The following is a 26,256-nucleotide window of genomic DNA, read 5'->3' as shown; positions in this document are numbered from 1 at the left end:
CCCTTAAATTACTGGTATCATAGATTTCAGATAGCGATTCCCACGGGAGAGAAGTGAGTAGATGTTTTACAAAAAAAAATGTTAATTACAAATTTTTTAAATATATTTTCGATCTAGTCTTTAATGGTGTTAAGTATTTTCTGTTATTGGAATAAAAATTGCTATTAAAATTAGGATTTTGCAATAATATCTGCACTGATCGATTGTAGCTACCTCTGATGATAATACATATTGCCTTAGATTTAATATTTAAATTTAAAAAGCCAGTTTATCCAACCTTTATGATGATTGATTAAATCACCGAGAGTAAATGCGATATTTATTGCGTCAAGTTCTTCCGGATAAATCTAAACGTCATTTATAAAAATATTGTGTTGGTGGAAATTAGTTATCCAGCAAATTTTATTTGGATTTTTAATTCGAGCGTTAATTTAAGATAAAAGCTGCAATTTTTATTTAACCGTGATAATCGAGAGCTGATTTTATTTCTTGAAAGATGTTTTGCAATCTTGTGTAGTTCGCTTTTGTTAGAAAAGTTTGTTTAGAAATTATTCAATTAGTATTCCTGTTAGCTAGTTTTTTTTTATAAATAATTTTCATTTTAGTAAGACATGACGAAACTTGATTTAAAAAAATCTAGTTTCTGTACTCGCATGTGGCTCATTCTAAAAAATCATATTATCCTGAGTAAAAATGCTTCGACTTGAGTTCGACTTGAATTGCGCCCAATCAAGACATAAAAGCTATTCTTTGTTAATGATTATACAGTCTTGTACACTATTATACGAGATATATATATATATATATATATATATATATATATATTCAATCAACTTGTTTAAGGATTTCCGTTTATATTATACTTGTTTGACGATGATACCGAAAATTTTGTTTGATTTTACGTATATCTAACGGCTCAGGAGATCCTTATAGAAACTTACAATTTATATTTTTTTGCAAAAAATTTTTAGGGGCTAAATATTATTGAGACCCACAGATTCTGAATTTTTTAATTAGAAATAATTAATTTAATTATTACAAATTTTTTATTCATTAATTTTAATCTCATTTATGAGCCGAAAAATTTTCGTATTCAGGCAAGTTTATACGGACCATCTCAGCGAAGACAACGATCATTTCGAGACCAATAATCGTCGTCTTAGCGAGGACAAGGCTCGACTTGAGGCAAGTAAATGCCGTTTTACTTGTCGTAACCGTAGAAATAAGACAAAGGCCTGCTTCTCAACTCAATTTTGAGACGCAGTCAGACATCGATATCTTGCGGAAAAACTCAAAACTTAACAATGTTTAACCCAATTCGAAGTATTTTTACTCGAAATACAAATGTACAATAAAAACAGTGAGTTTCAAAGAGGATTTTATAATCCTATGTACAGTGCTAGAAAATTAAAATCTTTTCCTCATCCTTGGGTAATATCTAGGACGACGAGGCTTATATATTACAGTGCTAAAATCTAACTTTATGGGATCAGAACCTTTGACGCAGTACATAAGTCAATTGCATTGAACACACATTTGCTCCGCTGTGGACGAACTTATCAAGGAACGGGGTAAAGCGGCCACAAAATCATGCGAAGCACGATCTGACATGAAAGTAGTTCTTGCTGGGTAGCATGTAGACTTTTTTTCTCCATTCTCCACACTTTCATATTATAGGGCGCAAAAAGAAACTTTTACGAGGTCGTGCCTTAGGTATAACTCAACCTTGTGTGAATTGATATTGCGCCTGAAAAAATGTATCGATTTTTAGATAAAATATCATTGTAAATATGCATTTTTCTACGAAACTATTTTTCCCCAATAATTAAACAGGGTAGCCACAGATCAGGGAAAGCTCTTAAATTAGAGGGATTTTAAGAAATTGGATCGTTGAGGGTAAGTTAGGGATTTTCAAAACAATCATGAAAAACCAGAGAATTTCTGTAAAAAGCACTTTCAAATTTGAAGAACTATTGAGGATGATAAATTTCAAATTTGTACATTTGTTTCGAAATTGTTTTATCCCGTTTATAAAACAGTGTATGTAATACTTTTCGTTCGCAATATATATGTTGGAGTTTAAAAATTAACTGAAATGTCGCTTCATTGAAAATGTCATTATTTCTTTAAAAATCTATCTTAGTGGTTAAAGAATTCATCTGTTTTAGTAGAAATTGATCTTTTTTGGATAAAAATGCTATTGTAAGGTTAAAACTTAATCTTCCTTGGTTGAGAATTTAACTAGATTGTTGAAATTTTTTTTCGTTTTTAGTTGAAAATTCTACTGTTCGGTTGAAAATTGTTATTTTTAAGATGGAATTTCAACAATTTAATTAAAAATTAATGTATTTCGTGGAAAATTTGTTTTTTATAGTAGAAAATTAATCCACTGAGTTGAAAATTTATGTTTCTGATTAACAATTGAACTACCTGGCTAAAGGTTAAACCACTTTTTTAGAAATAATTTTGTGCTTAAATATTCATCATTTTAATTGACAGTTCTCATGCTTCGCTTAAAATTGTTTAATTTTTTGTTTAAAATGGTTTTCCCCTTACCAAAAATTTAAGTATTTCAATTAAAGCTGTATCACTTGATATAAGACTTCATCTTTTGGGTTTGAAGTTTAAATATTTTGTTGAAAATAGATATTTTTAAATTGAAGATTCAACTACTTGGGTACAAGTTAAACCTAAAAAAACCTTTTTTACATTCTCATCATTTATGATTGAGAAAGTATTAGAATTGCCCGCAATTTGAGATCACAGTTTTTCAACGAATCTCCACGTTTCGAGACCGCCTGAATCCGAAAATCAGGTTTTACGATGGCATCTGTCTGTCCGTCCGTCCAGCCGCCTGTCCGTCAGTACATAAACACGATAACTCTCGAACGATTGCACGGATCAAATTAATCTTTGTCACACTTTTTTAAGGTCCTAAAAGAAAGGATGATTTCCTTAACCAGACATTTTTGATAAAAATTCAAAAAGAGAGCGCAGTTTGAAAATTTTTCAGACCACATTTCTGAATTTAAAAATGCTATGTACGGATATTTATAGTATTGAAAAATAAAAAATTTATTCTAATAACTTTTTTCAATAAAAAGAAAAATCTCAGAGTTATAGAGTTTTCAAAATTTTTTAAATCAACCGAAAATCTAAATTTTAAGCCAAAAAACGCACGATATGAAAAAAGTCAAGAGAAGAAAAACATTTATTTTTGAAAACCTAATACGATTATCATAACAAAGTTTTAGATTTTCTTAAAAAATCAAAAATTCAAATTTTGATTGCTCCAAAAATAATAAAAAATAAAACATTCCATTTTGTGTCCAAACTATGTAGGATATGAAAAAAGATGAATTAACAAAAATTGTTATCCCAAAAAAATCTAAAATTTCGTTAATAATAACTTCTTGATAGGGTGCGTACTTTTTGTTTTATTTGTGAAAATAACATAGAAAATAAAAAAATAAAAAAAAAATGTTTGGAAAACGACGAAAGATACGAGAAAAAAAGACTACTACACTCAGTAAATTAGACAATTCAGAATATAAAGACGCATATAAATACTGCCAATCTAAAAGAGATATTTTTGATAAAGTTTTATTCAAGCATTTCAAATACAAAGGATATATATCCGAGCGCGAAGCGCGAGGTGTACTTATGTCCATGCGTGAAGCGCGAGCTAACCCATTATCGAGCGCGAAGCGCGGGAATCAACCTCGCGCGCCCCAGGGCGCGCTAAAACTTGCGAGCGAAGCGAGCCGCGTGCCCAGCGCGCGATGAACATGTTGCCGCTATGGGGGCAGATTTTTTACTTGAAAATTATTTTTTTCTTAATAAAAATCTAACTTTCCATTTATTAAATAGAATTAATTTTTTCTAGTTAAAAATGCATATTTTTGGTTTCTTAAAATACAAATATTTAGTTTAACATTAAAATTAGGTTGAAGATTCAACTATTGGGATATCGTTTGTTTCAAAAAATTTTCATTGTTAAAAATTAGCTATTTTGGTTGGAAAATTTATGACTTTTACTTACAATTTTTTCCTGTTGGCAAAATTCGATGTTTTGATTTAAAATTATTTTTTTGCTGAAGCTTTAACTTTCTTATTCTTGTAGAAAATTCGTCTTTTTGGGTTTAAAATTTAACCATTTTGGCCGAAATTTAATCTTTTTGTGTTGAAATGCCAACAATTTATATTTTGTTGCAAGTTAAATTTTCACGTTAAAAATGCAACTTTTTTAGGTAAAACTTAGGCTTTCGTGATTAATAATTCAGCCCATCGATGGAAAATTTATCTTTTAGTTTAAAATTGGGCTATTAGGTAAAAAATCCACTATTCTATTTAGAGAGAAAATTCGTCCTTTTGGATTGAAAATTTATCCATGTTTGTTGAAAAATCAAGTTTATTTTAAAAAATTTGACTATTTGAAAACATTGTAACTTGTTTTTGTTGAAGTTAATTCTTTTTTGTACGCAATTAAACTACTTTGTTAAAACTAAGTATTTTTTTAAAAAATTTTATGATCGATCAAAAATTCTACTGTTTTTTTGAGAATCTATTCCTTTTCAATTGAAAATTCAACTGTATTGTAAAAAATTCTATCATTTTGTCGCGAATTCAGCTATATGATTTCAAAATCTTCATCATTCGTAAAAAATTCAACTATTTTATTGATAAATTGTCGTTAGATTTGAAAATTAATTTATAATGGTAGATATGTTTTGCCATCCTGAATTACACTTATTATGGTTCAAATTAGATGATAAAACTACGCATTTATTTTTCCTAAGAAATTAATATTTTTTGAAACGGGAAATTTTTTCTTATACCACAATGTTAAAAACGAAATTCTCGATAAATTGTAAATTTCGATAAGGATGAATAATTGCAATTTGCCTGAAATTGTTATAACTTGCACTTCTTGACATTTCAATTTCACGCGATTTATTATAAGGTTAAAAAAATAGAAGCGATTTTTGTATTACCCCAGCTTTATATGAAGCTTACACTCTTGAGCGGAGAATATCGAACGAAATTTTCGAAGCTAAATTGCGTATTCTCAAAGCCTTTATGAGAGTGAAAGGCTTTCATAAAGAGCTCAAAGTGATTCTTGTTCTCTGAAAAGTATATATAAAGGAAAGAAAAGAATATTAGAAATATGGTAACAGTCTATCGAGAACATAAATGTCTACATGTCACTTTTACAAAGCTGTTTTTGATTTATCCTTTTTAATTTTTGTAGTTTGATTTGTTAAAACATCTCATAGAGAAATTATATTTTTATCATTAAAAATCCATAATAAAGTGGTGCTCATCATGTCTGAACTATAAATGTGCTTACTACTGAAACTTTACAAATTAAATACCAGATGAATACTTCACCTTTTTCGAAACCTGGAAATAATGTGAACCCCCCCCCTCCCCCTATAAGGTGTCAATTTATATTTATTAAATGAAAGAAAAATCAGTAGTGCCGTCACTTTTTAGTCAGACGCAAATATTAACTTTTGTAGCATTGTGAGAAAGGAAGTATAATGTTACATCCTAGTCATAAAAATTCTTTAACTGACGTGAATTATAATAAGTGCATTTTATTTATTGTTCTACAATTGCTTGATAGCGATATTTCTCTATGGACGATTGGGCTAATCGATATAAAGGATGAATAAAGTATTAAATGTGATATGAGGAGGAAAATAAATACATTTAATCGACCTTCATGTTTAGCTGTTTTCGGTAATTACAAGGACTTGTTAGCTCACATGTAATTAACGGCTTTTGATTAAACTTAATCAACATAGTGTCGAGCTGCTACTTCCAGTAAACAGTCTTTCATTATTAGCCACATTTAGTGACTCGAACTAAATTATTTGCAAGATAAGATAAACAACCCAACACAAGAGCTTTCTAATCCATGAACTTTTTTATAGTTACGAGACCTCACATGCATTGTTGTCAGAAAACTCAGCATTTGCAACGCTGCTTGAATAGGATTTTAATGAGCTATTTTCAGTTTTCATCTGAAGACTAAAACATTAAAAATAAAATGTAGCTTTTTGAAGAATTGGAACAATAAGCTTAAAATAAAAAAGTTTCCAGACAATTTGGTAAAATCATGTGAACTTCAATTGTTGATTTGAGCTAAATTGGACGGCAAAATCCTAAATTTCACTTTTGTAAGCTATTAAATCAATAAATTAATTTTTCTAGGCCAAGAGTTGAAGTTCAAGAAGAAAATTCTATAAAAAGCGGAATTTTATTTTTGTCCTTGTTACGTGATAATTTAGTACCCAAAAGAGCAAATTACTTTAGCTATGGCTCAATTAATGCAGAATTAATATAAATTTCAAACAGGACTAAAAAAATTTGGTTATTTATATTCTGGAAAACGCTATCACCTTCCAAAGTCAAGTATTTTCAAAATTTTTATTTTGAATGTAATAAATATAATTAAGCCAATTGAGTAAATTCACGTTCTATTATCTTTATTAATAAATATTTCAGCAATCAAATAAAAATGTATTTATAGAAGTAATATTCAAGTTGAGAAATATATTCCGGGAAACTTGAAATCACAATCTGTGAGCTTCCGCATAAAAAATGCCATTTCGTTCTACAGGATAAGCGAAACCAGTAACCGTTCTGCGCCCTCCCCACCCCAGTTTGTTTCATAGTTGCGCCACTGAACGGCATTGGAGGGTGGCACGAATAGAGGGAACGCATTCGGTGGAAAAAGGGCCAGCAAAAATTCCGCCAAAAATATTCTACGACAGGGTGCAGTTACTATAAATCGCTGCGTCCTCCCGTTCGTTTCGCGTGGAAAAAAAAGAAGGGCGATGGAAAGAGAGCTTGGGAATCAGCGACCCAAAGAGGGGGAGGGTGGGTGAGAGACCGGGGGAAAAAGACAAGTATAGAATGTGCCGGAAACCGATAAATTACGAAAAAAAGAGTTGTCCGCGAGTACGCGTGCTATATGCTGAGGAAACCGGTGAGAAAGAGAGCGGGTTTTAAAAATGCCTTACGGCATGGCGTCGCACATACCCTGCCAATTTTCTAGAATTATGGAAATACTCGCAAATTTTTTAAGAATCGCGAAACGGGTTCTTTATTTTCACGGCAAAACTGTAGACCTTATTTAAGCTATTCAGAGATAAGTTAAAGAATTTAAAAGTAGTAATTGAACGGGTTCTAAAGATTCCTTACGGCATGGCATCGGGTATGCTCTACAAAATTTCAGAATTATTGAAAACCTCGCAAATTTCCTCGAAAACAGTAAAGTAGGTTTTTTGCGTTTAGTGCAAATATGTTAACGTAACTTAAGCTATTCAGAGATGGAAAAGTGCATTTAAAAGTATTAAATAGTCATCTTTCATCAACCGTTATACATGATATTGTGCATCTATGACTAATGTAATGTTTCCCAAATAAAGAATGGTTCAGAATATTTTGAATTTCAGGGTGGAAGAAAACTTAGTTTTTTATAGTGGGCTATATAGCTCTATTTTTCAGAAATTAATTGTTCTTATTCTAAAAGTATTTTACTATGTTCACGCAGTTGCAACTCTTCAGAAATATTTACAGCGTCCGGGCAACGACTGAAAATGTTCTAGAAAACTTTAAATTTTTCACATACTACATGAGTTTTCAACTAAAAAGATCAATTATCAACTTAAAATAGAATATTTTAAGTTTCCATTCCAACATTAATTTTTACAAAAAAAAACTATTTTCTAGAAAAATCTTTTTCTCTGGAAAAAAATTGCAAAATAAATGTTTAAAAAAGAGTTTTCAAGAAACAAGTTCAACTTCCAAACAAGTCTTTAAATTTTAATTTATAAAAAATTAATTTTTAAATGAAAGTTTAATTTTCTTCCAAAAGAAACCAATTTTCCACACAAAGAATTTAATTCGAATAGTTGAAGTTTCAGTCTAAAAGGATACATTTTTTACTAAACAGTCTAAATTTCACATAAAAAACATAAACTTACAAACCAAAAATTTTTTAATTTAAAATTTTTAAAAAATAGTGATCAATCAAAATATTTGAATTTTGAATCGGAAGAAAATGAAATTTCGATCAAACGAGATAAAGTATCAAGCCTAAAAGACGAGTTTTCAACAAAAGAATAAAATTTTTAATAGATATAAAAATTCTTCAGACAAGATAAAAAAATTTCACCAAATTTTTTAATTTGTAAACGAAAAAGGCAAATGTTTTTCAAAGCGATTGCATTTTTAACATGAAATTATGAATTTTTACCAAAGAAGTTTATTTGTAACCAAAAAAAGATTAATTCTTACCCAAAAATATTAATATTTTATAAATAATATAATAGAAAACTTTTTTAAAAAATTAATGAATATTCTAGTATAAATAATTGGATTTTTAACCATTTCTACTGTTTGACTGAACAGTAGTAAAATCTTCATTTAAAAAAATTATTTTTTAACAAGATAGTGAAAATTCTACAAAATAGGTCAATTCTTTACCGGAGATACAATTTCAAACAAAATCATAAATCCTTCACAACAAAAAAAAAGAGAATTTTTCTTTAAATAATTTGGTTTTTAACCAAAAAGAAGAATTTTTGACTAAATGAGGAATCTTCAGCCACAAAAAATGTTTACAATAGAGTTTTAATTTTAACCTCGTATTGAAATTTTTGACTTAAAAGATAAATTTTTTAACAAGATAGATGATTTTTTAACAAAATAGTTTCCTTTTCATCAAAAGAATTAAACTTTCTACCAAGAAAGAGTCTTCAATCAAGAGCGAAAAAATGAACTAATTTTTAAAATTTATAAACCAGAAAGGCGAATTTTCTGCAAAAAATTTAATTTTCAAACCACAAATATAAATTTTAAAAAATGAATATTACTAAGAGCAAAAAGTAAATTTTAAGAAAATTTTTGTTTCAAGATGGGAGAAACATCCCAATTTTCCTACATCAGGTCGTAAATCTTTATTGCTATGGATTTTTTTACCTTCAAAAGTGTCTTTAAATTTAATTTTGCAATTTTTATAATTTTTAGGAATTGTAATTTTTCTGTTCATGAAAAAAGCTAAAATCCGTACCAAAGTGTGGCATATCACTTTAGTCCCATTTCGGGATCAACTTTATAAACTGATATTTACTGTGTATTAAACAAATTACAATAATTAGATTAGTCTTCTAAATTTGTCCAAATGGTGAAAATGTCCGGGCAAAACTTAGAGTGCATTTGTCAGAGAAGAAAAAGGACTTAATTGCAAGCAGTTAGCAATAAAGCTGGAAATGGCTCGTTAATTTGTTAATGCGATTACTCAGTAATTGTCGGACGAGACACGATAAATTCCAACCAGAGTCCCAGGACAATCTACTTCCAGCCCTCTTTCTTTTTTTCTGTCAGGTGAATATTTTTGCCTTAAATTAGTGGATTTAAGTGACATTAAGTTAGAACGAAGCCGAGAAGCACGGAGACTCGCATCTCTGCACTTTAACTCTCGCAGGCAAGCAGTGTGACTGAGACATGGCTCCCTTGGGACCACAGACCGAGATTTACGAACAAGGACTTCGATGTATTTCCTGCACCTTCCGACGAAGTCCCCCAGATGTTTTACCTGTGATATGACGTCCCGCATGCTTTGACCACAGATATAAATAACCTAATTTTTCCCTTTAAAGTCGTACACCGATCATATTTGTCCTGCACAAAATATTTTCAGCACAGAATCTATCCTACACAGAAATAAATAGTAATGATTTTTTTCTGAAAATATTCTTAAAATATTGTTGACAAAAATATTATTTCCAATATTTTAAGAGAAATTGAAAAAACTGTTTCTCTTCCCTGGAAAAATTTGACGTCATTCGAAATTACGAAACAGCGCCCAGAAGCTATTATTAGTAAGTAAAGGTCGATTAACATTTTTTACTTACGGATTTTAAAATCGTTGAATATTGGGTATGTTTTTTGGCTAAACAAAAGAAACTTAGCTTAGGGCTGTGCGCGCACTGTATGTGTGTGGTGCGATTAAAGTTTCATGTATCCATATAGCGGGCGTAAAGATTCATGTCCGCCTGGCGACGGCATGTTGCCTGGGAGCGTCACTAGGCTAAAAGCGGCCACATAACGCCTTCTTTAAATGTATGCAATGGCGCGTTTTCAAGGGGGGTTCAGAAGAAAACAACTTTTTATAAACATATTATTTGTTGTAGTTTGTTTTCTCTAACTGCTTGTTTATTGGACATCTTTTTTCGTAATAATGCTAGAAATTTGAACGGAGATAATATTATAATGGAAAAAATTTTTCTTAAGGTTATTCTTGCTTGTATTAAAAATTTTAATAAACAGATATATCATTCCGGCATTCATGTTGACGAAAAAATTAATTTTTTTCGATGGCAGTCCTTCTAATTGAGATATTCATGATAACTGCAGCAAGATTCATGATGAGTTGATAAATTTTATGACAAAAAAACTTAATAAAAAAATGTTATTCTATCAAACGTAGACGATTAAAGCAGTTTTCCTATTTTTGAGGAGCAGCAGGAACGTCAAATAGAAGTAGTCATTTTCTCATCATTTATAAAAAAAAAAAACTTAAAAATTAAATTGAGAATCGTACCGGATAATTCTTTGGAAGATTTTATAAACTTTCTTCTAATTTATTTTGTGTCTTAATAATTATTTTCTGTATTGAATCAACAATATATTTTATATTTATGACTTATTTAAATAAATGAGAGTTTTATAAATGGTACTTAATAAAACGATAATAATTCAGCGTAAATATTCTAAAAGTTATCAACTTTTGAAGAGAGTTTTCAGAGTTACATTGTTTTGTAGAAAAGATTTTATTTATTTTTTAGATATGTCGTCTGAAAAATTATAAATAAAAGGCAGAAATACCAGAAATGCCATTCTATCTCTTATGTTGAAAAATTTGGAAAACAGACATTTTTCTGCCTTATATCAATAAAAAGTTACATTCAATTAAAAGTTCATTCGAAAACTACTCAAAAGTATAATGGTGGAGGTGGAAGGGGATTATTTCTGTCTACCCTATCAAAAATTGCTAATTTTATTGTGTAAAAAGGCTTCATACATTATTATTAAAATAATATATTGAAAGTCAATAATCTCGTTTCGGTTGATAACATTTTTTTCTGTTCTGAAAACTAGATATTTTCTGCGCAAGCCTGCAGAGAAACTTATTTGGAGAAAAATATATACAGAAATTAAAAATTTTAAACAAAGTAGGATGTGAAGGAATTTCACCCTTCCCTTTTCCAGCAATGTTGAATATTGAAATAATTAACAATTAGTGAAATTCATTTTAATAACGCAAATTTATTAATATAATACATTGCAATAATTCTAGTCGTCCTGAAATTCTGTATGAGTAGTTACATATTCTTCGTAAAATTAATGAAATATTTTATCAATTTGTATTTTTTGAAATATCATTAATTTCTTCTCATATAATTTCTTCCTAAAATTATATTTTTAAAAATGGGACTATTTTGGTGTTTTTTTGAGAAAAATACAAATGCCTTTGTAAAGAAAATTTAAAAAGTTGTTATAAAGTAATTAGAATTCAGTTGATAAACTAAAAATCAAAAAGTTTGAAGAAATCAGTTGGTAAAAAAAATGTTTGATTATCTTTGTAGTTTTTGACAATATTTGTTGGTCTCCATCAAGATTGTTTCTTCCTGAAGTATGTTGTGAAAAGCAATATATTTTATTATTTTTGTATTTTTTTCAAAAAAATAACAATCTTTTTTGTCTTCTCCGACTCATGAATAAATAAAAAAATGCAAATGATTTAAGTTTAGACTAAAAAGAGTATTTTGCTAAAGGTTTCAAAACATTCTCTTCGAAACTCGGAAAAGTCATCAAAATAAGCTATTATCACGTTCATCATTTGGTTATTTTAAAAGAGTTATTTTTACGTAACCATATATTCTTATAACAATTAATATTGATCTACAAATTTGCACCCAGGCGCTGAGGTCAAATGTTTATTTCCTATCGGAAAGGCTCTTAATTAATGGTTATTTTTTATGATTAAATAACTAGAGATCTTTGTCTGACTTTTGTCATTATTTATCGATTGAATTCGATCGAAGTTAGCTAATGGACGAGGTCACAGCAACGGTCAACGACGGTCATCACAAAAGCAAAAAGAGCATCCATTAAAGTTACCTGGAAGGTGTTAAAGTGTAATAAAAAGGCAGTGAACACTGGGAAAGCTAAGTCATCTCACTCAGGACATGTTGGCTCATTCGAGGCAATCGATTCGTGGAAACAACGTCGTAAAGGACGCTAAGTCCGCCTAAGCCTACATATATATACCACATATATATAGGAGAGCTGATAAAAAGTCCATCTCACTACGCACATCTAATATCTTAGAAATGGAATATCGAAATTTTCTACTAGCTCGTAAATTTCCTCGTTTTACGACATCCCATCTACTAGGGATTTTCTCTTCCGAAAAGATAAAAAGTTAGTAAAATTAGCCATTAAATTTCAATAAAAGATTCTATGAAATAAAATCCATTTGCTCTCAAATGTGGGGACAATAAAATCAGACAACAAGGAACTGATATTTGCTCGAAATGAAGGTGGTGTGGCTTACTGTTCTGAAATAATACGAAACAGAAAAAAAAACAAGAGTTTCGTAGTCAATTAAGACGTACATGTGTCATTCAAACCTCCACCCCCATAATATCCCTCCCATACTCCCCCTTATACCCCTCCTAAATCTTCGATCATCGTTTTCGCACGTTTCCACAACTTTTTCCTTATCTATTTCTCCTCACTTCCCCTAGTTTTTCTCTCCCCTCACTTCCCTCACTTCCATAAACTCGCAGAGTTCCCTGAGTCATGAGTCGTGAGTTGTGAGCTGCGAGCTGTGAGTTGTGAGTTGTATGTTGTGAGCTGAAGGTAAGGAGTTCCCCTGACTCCCCCTTCTCGAAAAGCAGTATGACTGACAGACGGACTGACACCTGACCAAAGTCCTGACATTCTGTGTAATTAAAAAAAGATATCATATTTCATTTTTAATATTACTAGCATCATTTTTCAATTTAAAGGAAAACATATTCAATTCAAAATAGGAATTTCGATTAATTAATTTTTTTCTTGTTTATGTGCTTTTAATGCTATATAAATATAATTGTTATATTTTTACCAAATTTAAACATATTTTTAAAGATTTTAGATATGTTAAATCAAAATTCCAACAAAAAGATTCATTTTAAAATTTTTAAAATTTAAAAATTTTTTTAAAAAATTTTTATTTTAAATCAAAATCAGTTGAATTCACTCAAATATACGAAATAAAAAAAACGGATTAATTTACAGACATTTACATTCTCAACCTTAGTAGGAGAAAATTTGACCAATAGATTAATTTTCTGATGAAAGACAAATTTTTAAATGAATAGTTATATTTTAAACAAACCACCATGTAAGTTTCAAACTAAAATCACGAATCTTCGAAAACAAAAAATGACTTTTGGTCGAATTATTGCAGTTTTGTACCAATTAGTTAAATTTTCAACCAATAATGATGATTTTTCCACGAAAAATGTAATACTTGGTATTTCAATTAGACAATACTTTTATTTTAAATCTAACAGAGTGGAATTCACCCATAGAAGAATATTTTTGAATAAAATAGTCAAATGCGCAACCAAACAGTTTGATTTTTAACCCGACGATTTGTAATGCGACGAGCACTAACCTTTCAACAAAATAGTCGACCATGCAACTAAAAAGAAATTGCAGTCAAAAGTTTCTAGCAAACTCTATTTCAAGGAGAAAAATTGTTTTCAATCACAAAATCAAAATCTTGAATGATTATTTAGTTTTTAAAATGTGAAAAAATCTGTGAAAATTACATAAATAGGTTAAAATATTATAGATTTTTTTTTCAACATTTATAGAAATCTTACTACCTTTAAAAGCTTCGAAATCTTGAAAAAACTAAATTGTTTTAAAAAGTTTTTGCAATCTTATCAAATTTTATATTCTTTCTGTATCTTTTTAGAACTTTTCGCATTTTCTGAGTTACTCTTAAACAGACTGTAATGATCCCTAAAATTATAAAAAGTTGTTAAAAATTAAAAAAGATCCCTAAATCTGGACAAATCTTTGCAAATCTTTCAAAAAAGTTTTAATTTTTTTTCAAGATTTCTAAATGTCCTTTGAAATAATTTTTTTTTCTAAAATTTTTAAATCATCTCTCAAAATAAAAAAATTCCTTAAAATCTATGAGATAACTTAAGAAAAAATGTTTTAAAATACTTTTAAATTTTGTTTTAAAATTAATTTATATAATAAGAATTCATTTGAAATTTTCTATTTTTGAATTAAAAAATTATACAGTGTTTTTTTGATATGACGATGAAAATTTGTTTCCGTGAGAATTTTATCATTTTTTATAAAAAATTAATGGCTACCTTTATCTATTTGCTGACTATTTTGATTTTTAAACTCACGGATTTAAAACTATTTGATGAACACATATTGAAAAGTAATCACTTTTAAAATGTAAAAATGTTTTTAAACAATAGTTTCAGATGATTATTTCATTAATTTATACAGCTTTTTTAAACATAATCGGAAAGGCTTAAAATTTAAATAATCGCTTCGTACCAGAAACGTACCATCTGAATAAAAGTGCAACGTTTTAAAAAGTATAAAATATATAATGTATAACTAATAACTCATATTGAGGCCTAGTTATCTTTAAAACAAACACTCGAGTTTTAATTTGATATGTAATGTTTTCCCCTGTTGATAAAATGAATTGAAAAAAGTGGTTCCTAAATTCATGAAATTGATTCTGCATTAAATTCGACTTGAAATCAAAACAAATTGAATAGTACATTAGTATTGGACCGGGAAAGTTATAATTGAAACCGTTTTCTTTTTTGCTCGTGCAATAAATTCGGAATTATAAGAGTAATATCACTGCCCGTCTCACTTGGGTTGTGGCACCCCAAGTTAAAGAAAACTCGACATCTAGATTCCTTCATCCGTTTACTAAATCGAAACTTTTCCTGCTCCTCAGGACGAATGAATAAGTACAGGCGCACGATAATCGAATTTGAAAACTTGTGCCTACGTAGACAACTCAAGCAGGCTCCATCGACTGTTAGTGATGTGCTCGAAAATTTATTTGGCGGGAAAAACGATACACAATGGAACTTCTATATTTCACAACCTACAGGCATCCCTTTATTCCCTGATGTCAATGGATTTTATGGAATATTCACAAAAATCTATAACAAGTTACATAGTCTTTTCAATCTTTTTACATTTATCTTTCTGATAAATGAATAGACAGTTCTATACTCTTCTCATAAATTAAAAAAATTTGGATGTACGCATTTTAAATAGAGAATAAAGCAAATTCTTCTGGCCATTTGATGCTACCGAGAATCTAAGAATAAAAAACATATCATAAAGCTTTCCAAACTTTACATTATGCATCTCCAAATTTGTAAGTTCTATTTTTGAATAATTTAATACTGCTCGGGTTGAAAATGGGACAGTTTTGCAATCGGAATAATAATAATTCGAGTTCTTGTCCCAATTTTGTATTGAATCGCACTTTCAGCTATCAAATATATTTTACAGAAAATATTTGAATTGTCGACCAAATATTTGTATTTTCTATCAATTTCACTTATTTTCTAACTGAGAAGATTAATTTTGTACAAAACAGTTTAGTTCGTAACACAAAAATATAAATTTTCAAGAAAAAAGTTCATTTTCAACCAAATAGTTGACATTTATGACGAAATAGTGCACTTTTTATCCAATAAGATGAATTTTCAACAAAGCAGTTGCATTTTTTTAAATTTATCTAAGGGCATGTGATACTTGGAAAATTGTCGATTTTATCAGTTTTAAGTTCCACCGGCATTTTTTCTAGAGTAATAAATATTTTGTCCTTAAAATTTGGGAAATGATAGCGAACATGCTAACGGACGTCCCCATAAACTATTTTTTGTGTTTTTTTTATCAAAAAATGTTTGATATTGCTAACAACGTGCGTGTATATTTCGAAGTTATGTGTGTTACAATTCACCCGAGCGTTGCTTCCAAACTACACAATATTTTTGGCCAAAAATTTTGGACATAAAAATAAATATAGTAAATAATCTCCCGGAAATAAGCTTGTTTGCAGGCAATAAAAAAAGTTTATTTCATAAATAATTTCCAGATGATTGAAAAGGCAAAAATGAAAAACGATGTAACCTCAAAATAATGCATATGCATAACATTTTTATTTAGCACAATAAACTTTTTAATTATATCCCTCGAAAAAGTTTTCGGGGACGTCCATAATGATATTTTATAGCATCTCCGAAATCAGTTTAAAAAATTTTTAATTTTTGTGGGAAAAAGCCAGGGAAACTGTAGTTATCACATGCCCTTAAGTTACAAACAAAAAAAAAACCTTTTTGAACCAAAACTGTTAAACGATGAATAAAATAAATATTAGAGAGAAATATCGTAAAATCGGTCTAGTGTGCGATAAAGAAATAAGAGCGTTTGATTAAAAAAAAAAATTCACTAGAAACAAATTTAAAAGTATAAGGAAAGAAAAACAGCAAGCGTAGGTTTTTAAAAGAGTAATTTTCAGTTATTCAAATTATTTTCTTTATAGCTAGGTAAAAAAAGTAGGATTAACAATTTATGGTTTTTTAAATAATACACTAAAAAAATATGATAGTACGAAATCGAAATCCATCTGCTCAAAAGATGCTACTGCTAGAGAGCAAATTTATTTAATATTCGCAAAATACCCATACGATATAAAAAGTTTTAAATAATAAATTGAATTCCTTTTTTAAAACTTTAATGGTCAAAGTATATTTCTTGAGAGTGTTACGGTAAAAAATTCTGATATAACTTTTGTGAAAAAAATCGAATTTGAGTTAGACACCTAAGATGATTTCTTTTTTTAAGGAGATTTCATAAATTAAGTTACGTGTTTTGCTTTTTTTCATATTTGCATTCTTTTTAACTTTATGTAAATTTTATAAAATAAAATAAAAGCATGTAACGTAGCTTAAGAACGTTCCCTTAAAAGTCAATTTGACATTTCCTTTTCACGCGAAAAAATAATCGAAAGTATAGGTTTTTCTCAATTCCTTCCATTGTTATAGAATAAAAAGGGCTATTTATTTTACATTTTAATAACTTTTATTATCATAGAATAATTCATGCGAAGAAGCACTAAGCAACATGTTTGGCTCAACAAAATATTTTTTTCGTTGAACAAATTTACCTCATAGAATCAAAAATAATATCTAGAGTTAAATTGAGGAATATAGGTATTGCGACTGATAATTTCTATATCAATATAACTGTAAAAGGCGAACATTCCTTATTTACAAAATAGCTATAAAAAAAGCTCACTGAACAAAACGACAATACTTTTTTTTACGCCAATACATTCTGTGGTACAAGCAGCAAACAGTACTTAACAATAATCTTGTTTTGGTTCAAATAAATTTATTTGCTAGGCCGAGCACTTTTCTAGCAGTCACAACTAAATGTTTGGTAAACGGACAAAATCTTTTTAATAAAATTACATTGTTATCGTGAATCATTTTTCTTCTCCGTGAAAACTGATGAAGAAAAGAAGATAAAGAAAAATTGGTTACGTATATAAAAGATCTCGTACTCAAGTTTATAAAAGTTACTTGGCCAAAGTGTCAAAACACTAATTATTTACTGTAATCGCAGCAATTAAAATACGCTATACTTTCTTTGAAAACTGTAAGAAAGCGAATAATTGTTTCTTGATAATTGCTCCTTTCACGCAAGGCAAGTTACATACCAACGAGGAAGTTATTTTAATGAGAGCAATTAGTGCGCCGTTATTTGTCGTTTTCTAGGCTAAGTTGAATTGTTTAAGCAAAAAACAACAGGCTTCTGTAATGGCTGCATCACCAGCTGAAAAATAATCGATCCCCCTTTTCGTCGACGGTAACCGATACAAAAATGTCTGACCACCCGTCGAGGGGACAGAAAAATTTTTCCATTTTAACCCGCCTGGAATGGGTACGCTAGCGCGAGGAATTAATCGACTCGGAAGTTCGATAGAAATAATGTTTACCAAAGCTTTTAAAGGATACGTTCCATAAGCGCGGTTACGTTATCCAGGCGATTCGATTAAGGGTTTATTTTTCAGCTATTCATGACTCTACTCAAGTTGCTGTTATAATGAAAATTGGAACACGTCATTCGATATTTATTCATTTGCTCATATTCTCTTAAGTGCGAAATTGCTTTCTTGTGCCGAAATAAATTAAACGAATAAAAAAGTTCAATTTAGACGAACCTTTACATTCTATTCAATAAGAAACACTTAGGGTTCTTATTCTGCGAATAATAATAGAAATTCAAATAATAATTGTAAATATGAACTTTATTATTGATAAATGATTCACAAAATAATAATAAATGCACACAAAAATAAGGGTTTACAAAGAAACTAATCAACTTTCTAGAAGTATTATTTCCTTAATTTGAACCTCTTTTAACCCTTATGAGAGGTTAAATGTTATTCAAAAAGTTTTTTAATTATTTTAGATTATTTTTAAGGCTAAGTTTTCAGTTTGCAAACGTCATACTATGAAATTAATACAAATAAACTACAATGTTGATTTAAATTATTATTCTTTATTTTATGAATTCTCAAAGTTCCTATTTATTCATCATAGGCTTCACAGTAATCTTTTTTGGTTAAAAATTAATTTTCTGTAAAAAAATTCGTTTTCCTATATTAGAAGTTCCGAAATTTGATTGGAATTTTATTACCTTTTTGATTTGAAAATTTATGTCCTGTAGAAATATAATCTTTTTTTTGTTCAAACTGCAACTACCTGCTTTAAAAAATACTAAAACAAATTAATTATATTAAATTTGTCAACAATTAATATTTTCGAGTTCGAAGTTCAACTGTTTTATAAAAATTTGAAAATTCTTATTTTTTGTGTAGGAATCTCATATTTTGTGGTTGAAACAGCAACTGCCTGATTTAAACAATATTAGCTTTAATTAATTATATTGAATTTGTCTAAAATTAACTTTTTTGTCAAAAACACACTTTTAACGCTTTTCAAAATTAAAACTTTAACTTTCAAATAAAAATGTAACGTTTTCATTTTGAGAAAAGGATATAAGTATTTTGTTGGCAATTCGTCTTTTTATCATAAACTTGATATTATTTGTGAAAATGTATCTTTTTCGTTAGCAATTAAATTGTTTTGTTGAAAAACCTAATTTTTTTATATAAAGTTCCTATTTTGAGGAAATAAAAATTTATCATTTAGAATAAAATTTGTATTCTCTATTGACAAACAAAATTTTCTTGATTCAAAATTCAGTTTTTCTCAATAATTATTTTTTTTTTATTAATCGCAGTTGGTAGAAGCTTTATGTTTTTTTCTGTTGAAAAGTGAATTACTCGATTGATAGTTTTAACAAACGCCACTTTATCAAAATGGCCCTACTTTGTTATTGGTGAGCCCTAAATAAATTGACGAAAAAATTTATTTTGCAAAATAACATATGATAGGGGGGGGGGGGTCAACAAGTATGAAACCTGAAAACAGTAGCACGTTGTAAAATATCACATACAAAAATTGTAAGTAATTTATGTACGACCCCTTAAAAGTATTTACAAAAGTTAAATGTAAGGTCCTCTTACCTAAAATGTATTATTTTCGCTTGGATTATGGAAAAAATTATTCAAATCATATTATTAGTATTATTCTTAATTTGATGAGAATTTGTTTTTACTGAAATGTCTATTGACCACTGTACTACTATAATAAATTATGGAATGTGGTTTTTTAATTTAGACGGATGGTGCTTATTATACGTTTAAAGTGGTATTAGCTATGAAACGATGAGTATCCATTATTGCAGTCAATTATGCCAGACGGTAATTTAAATACTACTGTCCAGTTTAGTTTCAATAGATTTCACTGAATTTTCTCGCCACTTTAAAGCATATCATTGATGAAAGATCATCATATTTATAAGCAAAAAATTAGGCTGAAAAAATGTTGTTTTATTTTATAATTATTATACGTAAACTGGAATATTAAAGTGGTACTTGCGTCCTTTAACTGCACATTTTCTGCTCTACTTAATACTGGAATGAAAAGAAAAGAAAAATTTGCTATTAACAAACTCGCAGCATAAAGTTATGTTTAGCTTAAAAAGACTTCAGCAAGAGCGATGTGAAAATAACAGCGACCTCAAAGGGGAAAATCTTAATTACTCGCGTAAGGTAAACGGACAAAGCGGCCTACGGCTGAAAGTACTAGGAACTATGGACCACATATTTGAACCTGAAAGGAAACAGGTACTTGCTGTTGAATAAAGAACAAACTTAATTTTCAAATCAAACAAAAGGTATTACGATAATTACAATTTTTAATTGCAATTCTTCACATATTCAGCCTATGCATTGTAAGAAGAACAGAACGATCGATTGGACAACAAAGTAATTTGGTTGATATAAAGAAGCAAGAAAATCTTTCTTATTTTTCCAAAGACAATTTGGTTCCTTTAATAAACTTTTAATTCACATGAAAAAAATGAGAGACGACCAAGAAAATTTCGGTTTTGGTTGAATTATGAAAATTTGTGTTGATTCAGCAAAGATTTGGTTGAAGAACAATTCGTGTTGTCCAAACCAAACAAATTTTGTTTTAAACCATATTTCTGCTACATTAAAAAAAATGTCTGAATGAATGATCTACCTATAAATGGAAAACTTTTAGGAAGTACGAATTTTTCTATAAAGTTAGATAATTATTCCAAACAAGAAGCGTAAACAATAACAGATTTTTACTGGTAAGTTTCAAAGTTCAAAATAAATCATTTAAAGTGTAAAGTATTTAGAATGAAGCAACTTCATACTATAGTACTAACAATACAGGAATTCTCAATTAATAACTAAAAATATTGAATTATTCCAAATATAACATTTTCCGATTCATTTAAGTCTTCCGTATAAGGGTGGTCCTTATTTTATAGGATTAATTTTTCCTTTCAATCTTCCGCTTCATGTAGTATTTGAAATTTACCCTGTTATTTATGTGGAGAAAACTGAGTCAAACATTGAAAAACTCATAACTTTTTTAACTAGAATCAAAATCTAACTTCCGTGTAGGAGGTGACAGATTTTCAAATGAATTACTATTATGCGTCACGAAAAATTGACTTCTTCAGTATTTGCCACAAAAATTACATCAATCAAGTCTTCGGCTGTCAAAAAATGTAACCAAAGCGTCCATTAGTCAGCAAATATTGCGACTTTAGCCGCATTGAACTTGTTGTAAAATTTTTACCCAGAAAAGGCCACTTATTTTGAAGCACTCTACTCTAACTATGATATGATTGGGATTAAACATGATGGAGATCTTTTTCTCGTACTACCTCATGAAATCTTTGACATAGAGTGCAAAATTATAAACTTTCAGAAATAAGGACCACCCTATTTAATATCCTAGAGTTTCAAATTATTATCGATACTGAAAGATTAAATTTTGATGCGCTTGTTGCTACAGAAGCAAAAAAAGTTCGTAGATGTTGGAACAAATTTTGTAAAGGCCAACAAACAAATTATATTGATTTTGTGTAACGAATGAACAACTATCAATGAAAATTGTTCAAAATGTTAGTTATTCTTGACATATTTAGAAAAAAATCTACATTAAAGTCTTACAACAAAAACTTTTTTTCAGATTAGGAATAAAAATAGAATCGATAGTAGAATGACAACCAATTTCACTCGTTTCTCATTTTCTTTCCATATACCGTCGCGCGACATCCGTTTGTGTTTTACTTCTGTATACGTTTTAATATTTATAAACAGAAAGTAAGGATCATCCTATTTAATATCCTACGGTCTTCAATGATATAAACATAATAATTAAACCCTTCAATTTCAGAGAACTCGTTGTTCTATAAGCAACTGCAGTTTGTTGTTGTAGAAGTTAAGTTTATGTTGGATAACAAACAAATTCGGTTGGTTCTATCTGACGAATATCCAACTATTAATCAAAACTGTTTAACAAGTTTATTTTTCTTAAAATATTAAAAAAATAGTTTCAACTATGGTACAGTAGCAAAACCTTTTTCCAGGATTAGGAATAAAAGTCGAATCGCTTGTAGAATGATAAGCAATTTCACTCATTTCTTATTTCATTTCCATATCATTCGGTCGCGCAATATCCGTTTGTGAATTGTTTCTGTATGCCTTTTGATATTTATAAACAGAAAATAAGGATCATCCTATTTAATAGCCTATAGTTTTCAATGATATAAGCATGATAATTAAACCGTTTATTTTCAAACAGCTCGTTGATACATAAGTAAATACAGTTTGCTGTTGTAAAAGTTAAGTTTCTGTTGGATAACAAACAAATTCGGTTGGTTTCGCATGACCAATTATAAACTACCAATCAAAATTTTTCAACATGTTCGTCTTTTTTAATATATTTAAAAAATGGTTTTAATTAAGGTACTGTAACAAAACTTTTTCCAGATTAGCAATAAAAAGACAATCAATAGTAGCATAACAACCAATTATACTCGTTCGCCACTTTATAATACTAATACTTGTACTTTCAATCTCATCCTTCCGTACCACATCCACTTGTGAATTGCTTCTATAAATATTTTGATATTTGTATACAGAAGCTAAGGATTTCCATATTTAATATTCTATATTTTTAAATTATATAAATATAAAAAATAAGCCGTTTAATATTGAAGCCCTTGTTGCTATAAAAGCAACTGCTGTTTCATGCTGATAAAGCCAAATTTCTGGTCAACAAAAAATTACATTGGTTCTGTTTGACGAATTACCAACTATAAATGGAAAACTTTTAAAATGATCGTTTTTTTTAATCTTCAAAAAATAATTTCAATTAAAGTTCTATAACAAAAACTCTTTCCCAAATTAGGAATAGAAGTCAAATCAATAGTAGGATAACAATCAATTGCACTCGTTTCCCATTTTAGGGTACTAATGCTCGTACGTTCCATCTCATCCTGTCGCGCCACATCCGCTTGTGAATTGCTTCTGCCTGCGTTTTGATATTTACATACATTGGCATCAGTTGCACACAGATGTAGGTATGCATATCGGGAACGATTTATCATCGATTAAACGGACGTAATGCGCCATTGTTGCTAGAACGTGGAATCAGATAGGTAGGTATATGAGGTCATATCAGTATGGATGAAACCCTGGTATTGAGCCGCAATCAGCCGTGTTGCCAGGGTTCGAAATCAGATCAGTCTGGATGAAGGGGGTGACTCAGAGGGAACTCGAAAGTTGGGAAATAGAAGGAAGTGGCGGTTCTGCAAGTACAAACTATAGGATACTCTTATCGCTGGGATCGCAGACGTGATTGGATACTTCCCTGATAGTAACACTATTCCCCCCCCCCCCCCAAGAACACATTTGATGCTTATCACACTTTTCAAGATTACCACAGTCGAAATGTCAAGGAAAATCCGAAATCCTGAAATTGCTCTTCACAATGAGTTAAAATGGTTTCTACTTTTCTAAGTTTTACTTAAAATTATATATTATAAAAGCCTGTAAATCATCAATTCTGTCCACATAGCTCCTATGTTTCCGTTCGCTTATTTGCTTTTTGCAATGTTACTTTTTCTAGTCGCATCATGTCAATGTGGTTTACTCGCATACGTTAGATTGAGATCTTAGGAAATTTTCTTTAATATGAAGTCGCTTCTCTTAAATGGAATTGCTTTATCGTTGATCTTATTTTTATCATTAGCGACTTCGTTATATGATTTTAATTCAAGAATCCTAAAAATTTCAAAGAAGTTTGGAATTGTTTAAATTAATTAATTTGGAAGGTTTCCAATTAGAAAGAATATAATTTTTAAAGTTTTTAGACTAATTCAGCTTTAAAGACTTTCAATATGAACAATCTTAAATTTTGAACTGTGAAAACGACAGTGTTTTCTTAAAAAAAAAAAAACATTTTTTGAGGAAATGAATCTTTACAATCACTTAAAATCTCGCTTGATACTACATGGTCAAATATTGATTAATAAAATATGTATTTTTTTATTTATCAACATTTCTTTAATTTCCATTTCAAATTATATTTTTTCATGTGCAATTCTGAAACAGTAGAATGTAAATTTAAATATTACAAATTTCCAGATTATAATTTCACTACTAAATCTTTCAAAATTGTAATATAATCAATAGGTTCATTATAAAAATTAATAATGTTGGTTTTGTTTCAATTTTAAACGTAAAAAATGTTCTGTTTTTCAAACTCTTTGAAATAGCAGAGTATCAAATTAAAAGACTTAATAGTTGCACAATCTTTAGTTTACAAGATTTTCAGCTAGACAGTTTTCAATTAAATTCCTCTAGAATAAATTACAAACAATGAGAAATTAGGAAAATAATTTTGCAAATTTAAGCCTTCAACGTGGGATTTTAGAACTAGACATTGCAAATTTAATTCTCTTATATTAGAAAATGTTGCAAATATAAAAAATTTGAAACCGAACCTAAAAGAAAAACAATTTTGAATAAGAAGATTCCAAGTCTTGCTTTATTTATATTTTTCAATGTCATATCTTAAAATAGACCGACTTTTGTAGAAGATTAAAAAAAAATGATTCACTTAAAATTGAAAAATATTTGATTGGAAAATTTCAACGCTAAATAATAATTCGAAATGAAGTATTAAGAATTAAATGATTTAAAGCAAAAAGTTAAAAACTTGTCTTTCTAAATACTAAAACGGATTATGATTGAAATGGTTGAACTTTTAAGTCTAATTAACATTTAAATTTTTTTAATTACTAAACCATTTAAAATTACTTAATATAATGGAAATTTTTGAGGGTCTGAATAAAAATAAATTTCAATATATATTTCTTGTTGATGAAACGTTATTTCTATTCTAAATAAAGTTCTATATTGTTTAATTTCGTACGTTCGATAGTAGAATTTTTTTATTATTAATGTCAAACATTTAAAATTATTTTTTATTTTAAACATGTTTTTAGAACCATTCAATTTTAAAGCTTTATATTTGAAAGTTTTTGCATTTTGAGTAGCAAAAATGACGGCGCATTCATTTTTTGAGCCTGAAAAAATTGTTCTGGACAATTTCGAATGTTAAACTTTTAATTTTTCCTATGCAAAATCGATTTTAAATGTACGGAATTTGAAAGCTTTGTCTTTATAACATTTAATTTAATTTTCAATTTTCAATTGACACATTTTAATCGCTTCGATTTGGAAATTATTTAAATTCAAAACCTTTCAATTCACCAGTATTCAAATTTGAACGTTTTTCATTAGAAATGATATGTTTTGAATTTACTTGGATATTATACTATTACAATATCAGCATTCTAATGTAAAAATATTTAAATTTAAACGTTTTGAAATGGGCTAATTTTTGAAATTTTTATCTGAAATCATTCAATTACGATGGTTAGGAATATGCAGTATAAAACCCAATGATCAAATGTCCTGCAGAATAAAGTACTCTAAAATGGTGAAATTCGAACATAAGTTTTTAATTTTGATATTTATCTCAAAATACATTTTTTGAATGTTTAAAATAGCATTGATTAAAGCTTTTGTCCTAAAGAAATTATGATAATTAAATCAAATATTCTTATGTTTCTAATATTCAGTGCTACATAATAATTGTAATTATTAAACATTCAAGAAGAAATCTAATTCATAGTTACATATTTGTTACATTTAAAATGATTTACGTCGTTCAAAAATGGAAAACTTGTAATTTCACTAACTGATAATTTACAAAAAATAGACGTGTCGGTCAAAATATAATCGTCGTTTAAAGAAAGTAAAGCACACTTTTCATGTCTTCTGGTATCTATTTCATCGTTCATCGATTTGATCGTTTTTATGATATTCAGTAAGCCACTTTAATATTTACAATTTCAAATTCACGTTTTAAATTCCAATATCGCTCCAAGTTTTTTTCATATAACGCTCCAAAGAAGTTTCATTCCTTTTTACGAGATAGGAAACACCTCAATATTTATTGCAAGTATAAAAAAAGAATGATAAATGTTAAGCCGAAAATTTTTTTGAAGCGGCTTGCGAAAGATAAAATGTGTTACAGAAATACTGAAATGTTGCGTATTAAGAAAATATTAGGAAAGATTTTTATT

At 28.8% G+C, this 26,256-nt stretch overlaps 1 protein-coding gene across 1 annotated transcript in view; it reads left to right on the top strand.

The window, feature by feature from the left end:
- Window positions 1-26,256, top strand: part of LOC117169543 (agrin-like) — an 818,564-nt gene that overhangs the window by 391,006 nt on the left and 401,302 nt on the right. The gene's annotated exons all lie outside the window — the stretch shown is intronic.

This window comes from Belonocnema kinseyi, chromosome 3 (assembly GCF_010883055.1).
Source record: "Belonocnema kinseyi isolate 2016_QV_RU_SX_M_011 chromosome 3, B_treatae_v1, whole genome shotgun sequence".
NCBI lineage: Eukaryota > Metazoa > Arthropoda > Insecta > Hymenoptera > Cynipidae > Belonocnema > Belonocnema kinseyi.
The sequence above is the reverse complement of the archived record's forward strand: the minus strand, read 5'-3'. Positions and strand labels throughout refer to the sequence as shown.